The following is a 14801-nucleotide window of genomic DNA, read 5'->3' as shown; positions in this document are numbered from 1 at the left end:
GAAAAAAAAGTCACACATGCATGCCTCTGAAATATTTGAGCCAACAATTTATAGCTAATGGTACGGCAGTGCAGTGATCAATCGCACCATTCTCGTAGCCCAGTGTGATACCTTCTCTGGAAGTAGTTGATTGTAAGTGCCATAAAGACGTTGCTCAAGGTGCACTGGAAACGCGCCACGGAACTATATTTCTGTTTCGTGCCCTCGTGACTTCCCATCTTCAAAGTGTCCCGCCAGCAATCCAAAGGGCAACTATTTACGTTATCCGACTCCGAGAGTTGGGAATCTAGATTAACCGTGCAGTTGATCCTTTATATGTGTACAGAAGTTGAAGCAAGAAAACCATATGTACTTAGTTCAGAAGTAGCGGCATTGACAATCAAATAAAAGAACAATTTGATAATATTTGGTGAAGATGTGTTTCATAAATAATGTTTGATGAAGCTATGTTTCGTAAGATCAGGGAGGATTTATCTGGCTGAGGTTACATAGCATTCATTTCAAATCTCCATAAAGGATATCTCACACAAATAGTAATTACATACTTCGGTTATAGATCCTTTAGTCTTTTGCAGTGGCGCAGATACCATTACCAAACACCTTGGCTCCATATCACAGACTTGCTGTCGAAGCAGCAGCAATAGTTCATTAGCTAATGGGTCAGAAGCCACGTCTGAACTCTTCAGCTTCAGTTCATCCTACGAGAAAGTAGTGTTCGTTATTACGACCATAAGAGCTACAAAGGAGAGCTGATAATACGGGAGAGAACCGAGAAACCAAACGATTTTAAATACTTCCTTTCAGTACATCAAGTAGCAGCAAGTAACTGTTGTTGAAGAAAGTTACGCAGAAAAGAATCTGACACGCTGTGGAATTGTTTACCGTCAAGTGCTGTACTTCCAAAATCTGTGAATTTTATGGCTTTGGAATTTTTGTTTTTATGTTTTCGTACGATATGCTGTAAAATTAACTAATGATAAAGGAATTTACTCACATTGCTGTGCCCAACGTATGGTGGTCTGCTGTGTAAATTATTCGTTTTCTTCTTTGTTGGGGTGACAAACAGTTTGTTACCAGCGTGTTCACATGTAGAAATTTTCTTCGAATATCATCTACCTACACATCTTGTAACACTAGCGACGATATTCGTCGTAGGAATCATTCTTAATGTTACAAAAAAGTCTTTAAAAAAAGTTTCGTTGGTGTAAAACGTATGATACATTATTAACTTATTCTGAGAATAAATGAGGATATTGTATTATCTCTGAGAATTCCGTTTAGAAGACAGATGCATATGGGCCATATATATGTGTACTTCCAAGTTACTCATTTACGTTTCTCTGTTCACTGATTAACATTCGTATGTTATAATCATGTTGATTACATTTTTGGAATTAAATCGATCTAAATTGTAGCAGAGAGTGTGATAATTCATACAATAGCGAATAACAGAGTTATTGCTTACTCCTGTCAGTGTACCGTGCCGATATTAAGTTTATTAAGGGAAAATTAACTCGTAACATGATTGTCACATAATTACGTTTATATTAGCTGTGTTTTAGCGCTTAAACTGTCAATGAGTTTTCTCCGCAAGTTTCCTGATTCAGTTAATCTAATAATATATTTATTTAATTAGTTTGTATCTGTGTAAAATATTTTTAATTAAAGTTTACAGCTTCGCATGACTTAATATTTCTTACATAGCGCAGAAATTGTTCACAAACTGACCTCTAGATGGCAAGCGAATGCAGCGACAGAGGGTGGTTACGTTGAGCGACGCACAGATGGCAGCTGTATCTGCTACCGCAGAGGTTCCGCCGTTATATTTGGTCTCCTCGGGTGCTAATGGCGGACAAATTGAATGTCTCGAAGTAGGTCCACTGCAGTCTTCCACAGCGACGTAGCAGCCGATAGACGAGCGTTGTAGACAGAATGCAAGAGCGAAAATATATAACTATAGAAGAACGCACTCCTTTCCGTAGTACATATTATAGCTATCGCTGAAGTATCGTACGTTGTCCTACTTCACACTATAAAGGCGGAACTCAGAGAGGCAAATACTGCACCTCTACAATAGTGAAGCTTAACATTAATAGAACTTCCTGCTAACTGAACTTCCCACCGCGTTAGGCACTAAGAGCGATTCATCTGATCAGGAGACTTTTCTTACGGCTTAATGTTAAGGAAGTACTTGCCGTGGGGTATCAGAGCCTGACTGTAGTAAACTAGTTGTGTGTGAAAAAAAAAAGACCCTAGAAATACAACACGAGAAACAGTTCGTTAACAATGCGAGTAGTTTAGTTCCTTTTACTGTCACGGTTCGCGTGTGTGCTGGAACAGACGGAGACTAATTCTACTTTATCCTTAAAAGTATGGAGTGGACACAACAATTTGAGTAGCAGATTTGCACATAAATGTTAACGTTGACATTGTGACTGTAGCCGTAATCATTAATTTATCATTTCGAGTAACATTAAGAATAAAGACTATTAAACACGTTATCAAGTTTTCTTGCTAACAGTTCATGTATGAAGTGCCAGGGGAAAGAATGAGAAGCTAGACTTTATGAAACTCGGTGAAAAGCGATTTTAATGTTTGAATTGTGATTATATGAATATGTACCAACATACAATACTTTTTACTTAATAAATTAAGCATCTTGGGTGCACTGAATGTGGAAATAGCATTTTTGGCATCCGGAGTGTTCCCAGATTGATGTAGTTTCCCAGAATGCAGTCAAACGTAAGAGAAAAGAAACAGGTAAGTGGAGCGAAACAATCACGACTAAACGAATTTATGGCTGTGATAATACAGCTATAGTATTAACATCACGAACGTTCAGAGCAGCTGACAGAAGAACTTCGCAACATCAGGACAGAAAATCATAATCAGGGTTTGCAAATCTTTGTTTTAGCTTGCAAATTGGAAGGAGGAATTGTTAAAGTTAGATTGTAGCGAACAGAAAATAACTGCAAAGCTACTGTGCTCTAGACAAGTAAGAATTTTTGACATTAAACATACTGTACCATTATAAGCAGTTCAGACACTCCATCCACTGGTTGACATTGTCGTGGTGTCTTTATGATTCCAGTGTTCATTCCTCTATGATAAACCGTTTGATATGTAAGCATACGGCAGTAGCTGGGATCAGATATTATGTTGATAGACTTAGTTTTGAAAGGGAATTTCGCATCACCCTTTGAGTCCAGCAGTGTTTGTCATTTCTTCGTTATCAATGACCAGGCAAAGGAGACGGCTTACACAGGGATGCTTCGATCATTTTCTTGAAATCTGCAGCTGCTACCATTAGTGTCTTTGTGTCTCATAATCGAAAATTTTTATCGCACTCTAAGATCGAATGGCCACGAACAGGGAATGTAATTTTGAGCTTCTTGAGCTCTCTAATTTGACTGAGAGTTCTATAATGAATGAAGGAGAATCACAAGATTTACAGGGTGTCCCAGGGAAATGCCTAATATTCGTAGATATGACAGGAACGGTCTAAGCAAAGAAGTCCACTAAACATGGGCTCTAAAGTGCATATCTTAAGAGCTATAAGCATTGTTCATCTTTACTGTGAAACATATTACATCTACTGGACAAGAGCTCATAGTTCTTATGACGTGCATTTTAGAACACATGTTTACCAGATAATTTTTCTTGTTTTGGGCCATACTATTTCCTCTCAAATACAGAAAGAAAATAGCTAGCAGTAGAAGAGGTTTGTTTCATAGTATCGATCACGAAGCTGTACTCATAGCTGTCAAGTTACCGGTATGCAGTTTCGTGCCCATGTTTACTACATATTTTGGCTTCGAATAATCGTTCATGTCGTATCCATGAATACTGAACATAACTCCTTGGGCACAGAGTGTAGTGTAGTGCAGTTCAGTGTCCTCATCCAAGGCATATGTGATAGTGAAAAAGGAATGACGTCACTTTACTTGTGATCTTTTTCGCAATTGATTCAGGATAAACGTAAAAAAATTCGACTGGTGCAAGAACATGGATAATGAAAGAAAACACAGAGACTGCTGCTTAAAGTAAACGTCAATGACTGCTATAGTTTGCACGGATACATTTTTTGCAAAGTCTATGCAGCCAGCCACCTTCCTTTTTGTTTTTCCCTGCCTCTAATTTACTATGGGGAGAGATTGCATCAGAGGTCTGTTCGTTTGCCCTCTTACACCCAGATGAGTCATCCTGACTTGGCTGCTTCTTTCCCCTGACTAATTGACTTCCTTCACTGCTTCCCTTACAACAAAACTTTGAATGCTCATGTCTGGGTTCGCTTTTTTTTCAGATTCTTAACAATTGCATATGTAAGTCCGATTCGAGCTGTAGCAATAATTCAGTTTAGAAAAAAAATGACTTCCCTAGTTTTTTCCCCTTGACCTTATATATCTAGCTTTCGTTTCAGTACTAGTAACATTGACATTAGGACGTAGTGTCTAATTTATTTGAAATTTAGTATTATGGTTACCATGGGTTAGGAAATATTAAAAGGAAACACCAGCAACTCGCAAAAACGTAATGTAACAGAAATAAAATTTGGGAATATTTCTGATGCTACTGCGATGGAGCGCTGTTTCTCTTTGTTTGGGTCATACGTACATAGCGGACATTTGTATGTTTGCTATTCTATAGAGAAATACGCTGAAGACAAAGGCATAGTGCTATGTCGTGAACACTTTGACGGAATGCTACCAGACTGATACTCCGATATTTATACGCTTCTTTGACAATTTGTTTAAAATTTCAGCAGAAATGAAGCTTACTCTGAATATTTCCAGTACATCAAGGGTTATTCTTATAGGTGAGTTCAGTGAGTGCACGATGTAATGAGTAAGTTTCCTTTGTAATTTGTGTATGAGACAATGTACTGTTTCCAAAAACTTTCTCTTCGTGTAACGTCTGATGAGGACGTCGTGTTCAAATGCTGAGCAACACTAACTGTTGTTTGGCCCTGTGATGCGCATGTGAACAGCGTTGTGAAATAAAACTTTAATCGTAGGGAAATTCTGGATCTGCAATAATGAATCTAATTAAATCCCAAAAAAGTAATGGTGTACTCAGTGAGAACTATTGAGCTGAAACTCGGTACTGAAGAACCTCATAGCCGGCCGGAGTGGCCGAGCGGTTCTAGGCACTACAGTCTGGAACCGCGCGACCGTTACAGTTGCAGGTTCGAATCCTGTCTCGGTCATTGATGTGTGTGATGTCCTTAGGTTAGTTAGGTTTAGGTAGTTCTAAGTTCTAGGGGACTGATGACCTGAGAAGTTAAGTCCCATAATAATCAGAGCCATTTGAACCATTTTTGAAGTACCTCATGAAATTTACGTAACATGAAGTGCAATCTCTGACTTGAAATATGCACAAAATAAAATACTGCTCACCACGGTAGAAAATAACTGTTTAGAAAACTTACACTGTTTACTGTAAATTAATCTGCTTACTTAGCACAACACCTGGAAATTCTGATTGGGTACAATTTGCTCACAAGAAAACAAAGTGAGATCTGTCTTGAAGGAAAAGTAACTTACCTCTTGGTCATTTTCTGTTTCGTGTGTGGTGTACTGACGTTCTGGAAAGAAAATTGATATCAGCAAATATAGCAGCTCAAGAAAAATAATGTACTTCGAATGTTTCTTTGCTTATTAGAAGCAGTCTATGACTGCGTGTGGCATAGGGTACAATGCACACGTGACACAATATTTTAAACTTTATTAAGAATGATGGGGAGGGTTTTACTTTAAAGAAAAGTGCTCTTGTAAAAACTGAACTCTGATTATTGTCAAGCAAAAAAGGCTGTACAACATAAGACGACTCTAAAAATTAGGAAATTCTCTCACTACCGAAATTTCATCCAGCTGTGTAATTTGTGCCATAATGAAAACAGAGATCAAATTAACACATTGTGAATATTAGTAGTTGTCTCAGGAACAAAGATTTTCTTCAATTGATAGTTGTGACAAACATCTTATTCTTGCGCGTGCATGGGTCACCTTGAAATACTACAAAAATCTGCTCCATCTAAGAACAATAAAATAGCTTTATAAACAAATTTGCATCTCCATAATAAAGCATTCCAGCCAATTTCTCCCAGATTCACAAATATCATATCCCCTCCTCCGAAAGTCAATTGCTCGTTACTATTCTTCTAATAAAAATTCCACGGCGCTGCACAAGTGACTGGCAAGTAAGCGCACCACTTATTACACTAACCGCAGAATCAACGGTCTTATCCATTGCTCGTCAGCGCGCGCGTGCCTCTTGATCCCAGTACAGTAAAGATGAATTACACTCCTGGAAATTGAAATAAGAACACCGTGAATTCATTGTCCCAGGAAGGGGAAACTTTATTGACACATTCCTGGGGTCAGATACATCACATGATCACACTGACAGAACCACAGGCACATAGACACAGGCAACAGAGCATGCACAATGTCGGCACTAGTACAGTGTATATCCACCTTTCGCAGCAATGCAGGCTGCTAGTCTCCCATGGAGACGATCGTAGAGATGCTGGATGTAGTCCTGTGGAACGGCTTGCCATGCCATTTCCACCTGGCGCCTCAGTTGGACCAGCGTTCGTGCTGGATGTGCAGACCGCGTGAGACGACGCTTCATCCAGTCCCAAACATGCTCAATGGGGGACAGATCCGGAGATCTTGCTGGCCAGGGTAGTTGACTTACACCTTCTAGAGCACGTTGGGTGGCACGGGATACATGCGGACGTGCATTGTCCTGTTGGAACAGCGAGTTCCCTTGCCGGTCTAGGAATGGAAGAACGATGGGTTCGATGACGGTTTGGATGTACCGTGCACTATTCAGTGTCCCCTCGACGATCACCAGTGGTGTACGGCCAGTGTAGGAGATCGCTCCCCACACCATGATGCCGGATGTTGGCCCTGTGTGCCTCGGTCGTATGCAGTCCTGATTGTGGCGCTCACCTGAACGCCGCCAAACACGCATACGACCATCATGGCACCAAGGCAGAAGCGACTCTCATCGCTGAAGACGACACGTCTCCATTCGTCCCTCCATTCACGCCTGTCGCGACACCACTGGTAGCGGGCTGCACGATGTTGGGGCGTGAGCGGAAGACGGCCTAACGGTGTGCGGGACCGTAGCCCAGCTTCATGGAGACGGTTGCGAATGGTCCTCGCCGATACCCCAGGAGCAACAGTGTCCCTAATTTGCTGGGAAGTGGCGGTGCGGTCCCCTACGGCACTGCGTAGGATCCTACGGTCTTGGCGTGCATCCGTGCGTCGCTGCGGTCCGGTCCCAGGTCGACGGGCACGTGCACCTTCCGCCGACCACTGGCGACAACATCGATGTACTGTGGAGACCTCACGCACCACGTGTTGAGCAATTCGGCGGTACGTCCACCCGGCCTCCCGCATGCCCACTATACGCCCTCGCTCAAAGTCCGTCAACTGCACATACGGTTCACGTCCACGCTGTCGCGGCATGCTACCAGTGTTAAAGACTGCGATGGAGCTCCGTATGCCACGGCAAACTGGCTGACACTGACGGCGGCGGTGCACAAATGCTGCGCAGCTAGCGCCATTCGACGGCCAACACCGCGGTTCCTGGTGTGTCCGCTGTGCCGTGCGTGTGATCATTGCTTGTACAGCCCTCTCGCAGTGTCCGGAGCAAGTATGGTGGGTCTGACACACCGGTGTCAATGTGTTCTTTTTTCCATTTCCAGGAGTGTATTTACAATGACAGAAAACATATGTACACCTTACAAACGTCACAGGAACTTTACAGGTGGAGACAGCAAGACAGAAAGCTCAGTGCACGTGCATCTGCAGCTTATCACCCTCTCTTGAAGTTTGAGAAAGGTCGAAAATTGATAAGAGTGACATGAGAGCATCATATCGCACACCACGAGAGGATTTTTCGCCTGGTTCTTAGGAATGGGCGTGTGAGGACTGCTGAAATCGGGACGAAGGTCATAAACCATCACTACGAACCGTCAGGGTCGAGACCTAGATTTACCACGCGTTGTTTACCGCTGATACCTAACACAGGCGATAGACCCATTCACGGTGAAGAGCCAGATGCCACTGGCACATTTACGGTCATTCTGTGGTATGAGTTCCGCTTCAGAGCGTGGCTCTCAGACCGACACCAATGTGTCTGGGATCATCGTGTGCGGATCTATCGAATGTGTCAACATGACTGATTTGTTCAAAGGCGGCTGAATGCTCGCAAGGTTGTGGCAATAATGGTAAACCATGTTGTTATACCTTACATGATTAGAACACCAAATAACATACTGTGGCAGGATCACTGCAGTTCACATCACAAGCATCTTGAGGAACGCACAACCTTGACTGGAATCCAGTGTCCTATAAATTGTCAGCCTCAGAGTATACTTGAGTTAACCGTCCGTAAAGCGCTATGCGCGGGCAGGTGAGCAACTCGCGGATCTAATGCACGCAGCGCATTAACCACAGTGTCTGATGCACTGGTCAGACTTACTATACCTTTAAGACGGTTCCCAAGCTCGTTTGGGCAAACACTGGACTGGTAATACGACTTAGCTACCTCAGGCAATTGACGACGTCGGCGAAGGGAGAGCATCCGGTCGCATAGGTAAATGAAGATAAATTTGGCAGAACTTGAGTACTACACGGGGTGCCCGCTAATGAAACGACGAAGAAGAGCATACTTGGGCTGTGATGGGAAGACGTACTCTTCCAGGGCTGTCTCCAACGAGCGATCTTGATAGAACATGTGTTCCAAACGTCGTAAGAAATTCCTCAAGATGACCTTCACCAGGAGGTCGTTCGCTTCCACGTAGTCATAGACCCGTGGTCTTCTGTTCAGTATTGCTGATTAGATCACTGATCCCTGGGTTTGACACCAGACCTGTCGGGGATTTTCTCTGCTCGCGTGTGTGTCTGTGTGTTTTATCATCATCATCATCATCATCATCATCATGATCATCATCGACGCACAAATCGATTAAGAGACCGACCTGCCAGAAGTGGACTCCCGGCCAAATATGCCACACACTCTCTTCATTTTACTTTTTGCTTTCACGCAACTAGGAGTACGTGGTTGTATTCGTGCCTGTGGGTGTCACGCATTACGCTGAATTTTCGAATGGAATGGGATGTAAATCATTTAATACTCATTCTATGTTGAACAACTCTACAAATTATATCGGACGGGTGCTACTTTCGTGTTACACTGTCCATTTCTGTATGTCTACTGCATATTGCTACTCATACAGGAACAACTGGAAGTTAGGGTCTAACGTTCAATCGAAAGTCAGCAGAGACCAAACAAATTATTAAGGGTGGACAAGTGAATTTCCTGGAAGTTACTTTTCTTTTTCAAAGATATCACCCAGGCAATCGCTTTAAGGCATTTAAGGAAACTATAGGAAACCTAATTCTGGATGGCCCGACGAAGATTTGGACTTGGAACTAGCGAATGGTATAATCACTGTATCACGCACCCATGTGTTCCTTACCCTTCTCCGCAGACGTTCACATCCATGAGAGAGTGTGTACCATTCCATTCCACTGGTGATCCCACATGCACTGAGAAGTCAGCCGATAGTGATACGCACATACACAGATGGCGGAAGGATCGCGTACACAATGCACGAAAGGGCAGTGCATTGGCAGAGCTGTTATTTGTATTCAGGTGATTCATGTCAAAAGGTTTCCGATGTAATTATGGCCGCCCGACGTAAATTAAGAGTTAGAACGCGGAATGGCGGTTGGAACCAGATGCCTGGGACAATCGTTAGGGAATTCAATATTCCGAGATCCACAGTGCCAAGTGTACCAAGAGTACGACATTGCAGGCATTATCTCTCACCACAGACGGCCTTCACCTAACGACCGAGAACAGCGGCATTTGCACACAGTTACTAGTGCTAACAGACAAGCAACCTTGCGTGAAATAACGCAGAAACCAATATGGGACGAATGACGAAGTGTCCCTTAGAACTGTGCTGTGAAGTTTGGAGTTAATGTGTACAGCAGCTGACGACCGATAAGAGTGCCTTTGCTGACAGCATGTCATCGCCTGCAGCGCTTCTCCTGGGGTCTTGACCATATCCATTGGATCCGAGACGACTGGAAAACTGTGGTAAGAGCTGATAAAGAAAAATCAAGACACTTTCATAGGATTTGTCGACCTGGAAAAAGCGTTCAAAATGGTGCAAGCTGTTCGAGATTCTGAAAAAAAGTAGGGGTAAGCTATAGGGAGAGACGGGTCATATACAATATGTACAACAACCAAGAGGGAATAATAAGAGTGGACGATCAAGAACGAAGTGCTCGTATTAAGAAGGGTGTAAGACAAGGCTGTAGCCTTTCGCCCCTACTCTTCAATCTGTACATCGAGGAAGCAATGATGGAAATAAAAGAAAGGTTCAGGAGTGGAATTAAAATACAAGGTGAAAGGATATCAATGATACGATTCGCTGATGACATTGCTATCCTGAGTGAAAGTGAAGAAGAATTAAATGATCTGCTGAACGGAATGAACAGTCTAATGAGTACACAGTGTGGTTTGAGAGTAAATCGGAGAAAGACGAAGGTAATGAGAAGTAGTAGAAATGAGAACAGCGAGAAACTTAACATCAGGATTGATGGTCACGAAGTCAATGAAGTTAAGGAATTCTGCTACCTAGGCAGTAAAATAACCAATGACGGACGGAGCAAGGAGGACATCAAAAGCAGACTCGCTATGGCAAAAAAGGCATTTCTGGCCAAGAGAAGTCTACTAATATCAAATACCGGCCTTAATTTGAGGAAGAAATTTCTGAGGATGTACGTCTGGAGTACAGCATTGTATGGTAGTGAAACATGGACTGTGGGAAAACCGGAACAGAAGAGAATCGAAGCATTTGAGATGTGGTGCTATAGAAAAATGTTGAGAATTAGGTGGTCTGATAAGGTAAGGAATGAGGAGGTTCTACGCAGAATCGGAGAGGAAAGGAATATGTGGAAAACACTGATAAGGAGAAGGGACAGGATGATAGGACATCTGCTAAGACATGAGGGAATGACTTCCATGGTACTAGAGGGAGCTGTAGAGGGCAATAACTGTAGAGGAAGACAGAGATTGGAATACGTCAAGCAAATAATTGAGGACGTGGGTTGCAAGTGCTACTCTGAGATGAAGAGGTTAGTACAGGAAAGGAATTCGTGGCGGGCCGCACCAAACCAGTCAGTAGACTGATGAACAAAAACAAAAAAAAAAAAAAAAGAGCGATGGTATGATTCGAGTGTGGCGCAAACCCCATGAAGGCATGGACCCCTGGTGGTGGCTCTATAATGCGATGGATTGGGTCCTCTGGTCAAACTAAACCTATAATTATCTGGAAATGGTTATCATTGGCTACTTGGAAGCCATTTGCTGCCATTCATGGACTTCATGTTCCCAAACATGTCACAAGGAAACAACTTTTCATGACTGGTTTCAAGAACATTCTGGATAGTTTGAGCGGTTGATTCGACACACAGATCGACTGACATGAATTCCATCGAACATCTATGGGACACAAGTCGTGCACAAAATCCTGCACCGGGAACACTTTCGCAAATAAGGGGAGCTATAGCGGCAGCGTGGGCTCAATATTTATACAGGGAACTTCCAACGACTTGTTTAGTCCACGTCACGTCGAGTTGCTCCTACACACAGGGCAAAAGAAGCTCCGACACGATATTAGCAGGTATCACATGGCTCTTTTCACCTCCGTGTACAGTATAATTAACACCATACAACGTCAATGTAACTAGTTTACAGTTTCTCATACTCACCGGACTCCATTTTCGGTTATTTATAGTGGAACGCTGTACCTTAGAACACATTTCAGACATTCGTCTACAGATTTAGTATTTTGTCTTACGTCATTTCGAAATGACAGTCTTCAATTCATGTTTGGTTAGTTGGGCGAGAGGACCAAACAGCGAGGTCATCGGTCCCATCGCATTAGGGAAGGATCGGGAATGAGGTCGGCCGTGCCCTTTCAAAGGAACCATCCCAGCACTTGGCTGAAACTACTTAGGAAAAACACGGAAAACCTGCTGTCTGAGAGTACAGTGCGGTAACCACTACGCCACCTCGCTCAGTTGCTGTAAGTTGGCTGCACTCTTTTTCCTGAAATTAGAACAGATACACCCAAAAAGTGAGGGTTTTCAAAATGTAAAAACTCTTCCAAGGTTGGCCACGTACCTAGGAACAAACACCCCATCAAAAAAAAAAAAAAAAGTGTAGCAACCCAAAAATATCTTGTCAGTACTGTATTTAACAGTTAGTGTGTTACATTATTGCTCTACAATACACCAATGATAATAATAATAATAATAAACAAGAGACGTCGTTATCAGGAGAAAATAACAGGATACCCCAGTGAGAATTAGAAAACATCAAACAAGAAGTACAACAAATACTGGAACAAAATAATGTGCAATCAGAAGAAGAAGAAAATACAGTAATGGACTCAAACATCCCAGAGTAAACAAACAAAGAACAACACGCATCAATTAAACAATCAGAGGAAAACGAAATATTAAGACAGCCACCAGAACAAGTACAAATAGAACATGAAGTGACACACATGTTAGATATAGAAGAAAAATTTCGGCTGACATATATAGAATACAAAGACACAAATACAGACATTAGACCATTCTTGCATAGACCGCCAAATAACCCACAAGTCGAAACAACAATAAAAACTATCAACACAATCATACACAACTAAATAAATGAAAACACAACTATGGAAGAGTTACAACTACTGGTTCATATAGGAGCACTCACTACACCAAATATACACACTAGGCAGAGATCAGAACCAACCAACACACAGAAGAAACCCACAAAACCAGCATGGCAACACTGGCTACAGATCAGAATAGAAAAACTGAGAAAAGACATCGGACAGCTAACACAATTTATAAGAAATGAAATGTCAGAAAAAAAAACGAAAAAGGTTAGGTAAAATCTCACAACAAGAAGCGATAGAGCAATTAGATGAAAAGAAGCAGAAATTACAAGCATTGGCCAAACGACTTAAAAGATACAAAAAAAGTGAAAATAGAAGGAAACAAAACCAAACATTCAACACAAACCAAAAGAAATTTTACCAGACAATAGATAACACACACATTAAAATAGACAACCCACCAAACATAACAGACATGGAACACTTCTGGAGCAACATATGGTCAAACCCGGTACAACATAACAGGCATGCACGGTGGATACAAGCAGAAACAGACACCTACAAGATGATATCACAAATGCCTGAAGTGATAATTTTGCAACATGAAGTCACCCAAGCAATTAATTCTGCTCACAATTGGAAAGTCCCTGGAAAAGATAAAATAGCAAATTTCTGGCTAAAGAAGTTCACCTCAACACATTCACATCTAACTAAATTATTTAACAGTTACATTGCAGACCCATACACATTCCCTGATACACTTACACATGGAATAACTTAACTGAAACCTAAAGATCAAGCAGACACAGCAAACCCAGCTAAATATCGCCCCATAACATGCCTACCAACAATATACAAAATATTAACTTCAGTCATTACACAGAAATTAATGACACATACAACACAGAACAAAATTATAAATGAAGAACAAAAAGCCTGTTGCAAAGGAGCACGACGATGTAAAGAGCAACTGATAATAGATGCAGAGGTGACATATCAAGCTAAAACTAAACAAAGGTCGCTACACTACGCATACATTGATTACCAAAAAGCTTTTGATAGTATACCCCACTCATGGTTACTACAAATATTGGAAATATACAAAGTAGATCCTAAATTGATACAGTTCCTAAACACAGTAATGAAAAATTGGAAAACCACACTTAATATCCAAACAAATTCAAATAATATCACATCACAGCCAATACAGATTAAGCGTGGAGTATACCAAGGAGACTCATTAAGTCCTTTCTGGTTCTGCCTTGCTCTGAACCCGCTATCCAACATGCTAAATAATACAAATTATGGATACAATATTACTGGAACATACCCACACAAAATCACACATTTGCTATACATGGATGATCTAAAACTACTGGCCGTAACAAATCAGCAACTCAACCAATAACTAAAGATAACAGAAGTATTCAGCAATGATATAAATATGGCTTTTGGAACAGATAAATGTAAGAAAAATAGCATTGTCAAGGGAAAACACACTAAACAAGATGATTACATATTGGATAACCACAGCGACTGCATAGAAGCGATGGAAAAAACAGATGCCTATAAATATCTAGGATACAGACAAAAAATAGGAATAGATAATACAAATATTAAAGAAGAACAAAAAGAAAAATATAGACAAAGACTGACAAAAATACTGAAAACAGAATTGACAGCAAGAAAGAAGACAAAAGCCATAAATACTTACGCTGTACTAATATTGACCTACTCATCTGGAGTAGTGAAATGGAGTATCACAGACCTAGAAGCACTCAATACACTTACACGATCACAATGCCACAAATATAGAATACATCACATACATTCAGCAACAGAAACATTCACATTAAGCAGAAAGGAAGGAGGAAGGGGATTGATCGATATAAAAAACCTACATTATGGACAGGTAGACAATTTAAGAAAATTCTTTCTAGAACGAGCAGAAACTAGCAAAGTAAACAAAGCAATCACTCATATAAATACATCGGCTACACCACTGCAATTTCATAACCACTTCTACAACCCTTTAGATCACATAACATCAACAGATGCGAAGAAAGTAAATTGGAAAAAGAAAACACTA

The sequence above is a fragment of the Schistocerca nitens genome, chromosome 4 (assembly GCF_023898315.1).
Source record: "Schistocerca nitens isolate TAMUIC-IGC-003100 chromosome 4, iqSchNite1.1, whole genome shotgun sequence".
Lineage (NCBI taxonomy): Eukaryota > Metazoa > Arthropoda > Insecta > Orthoptera > Acrididae > Schistocerca > Schistocerca nitens.
Note: the sequence above shows the minus strand (reverse complement) of the source record.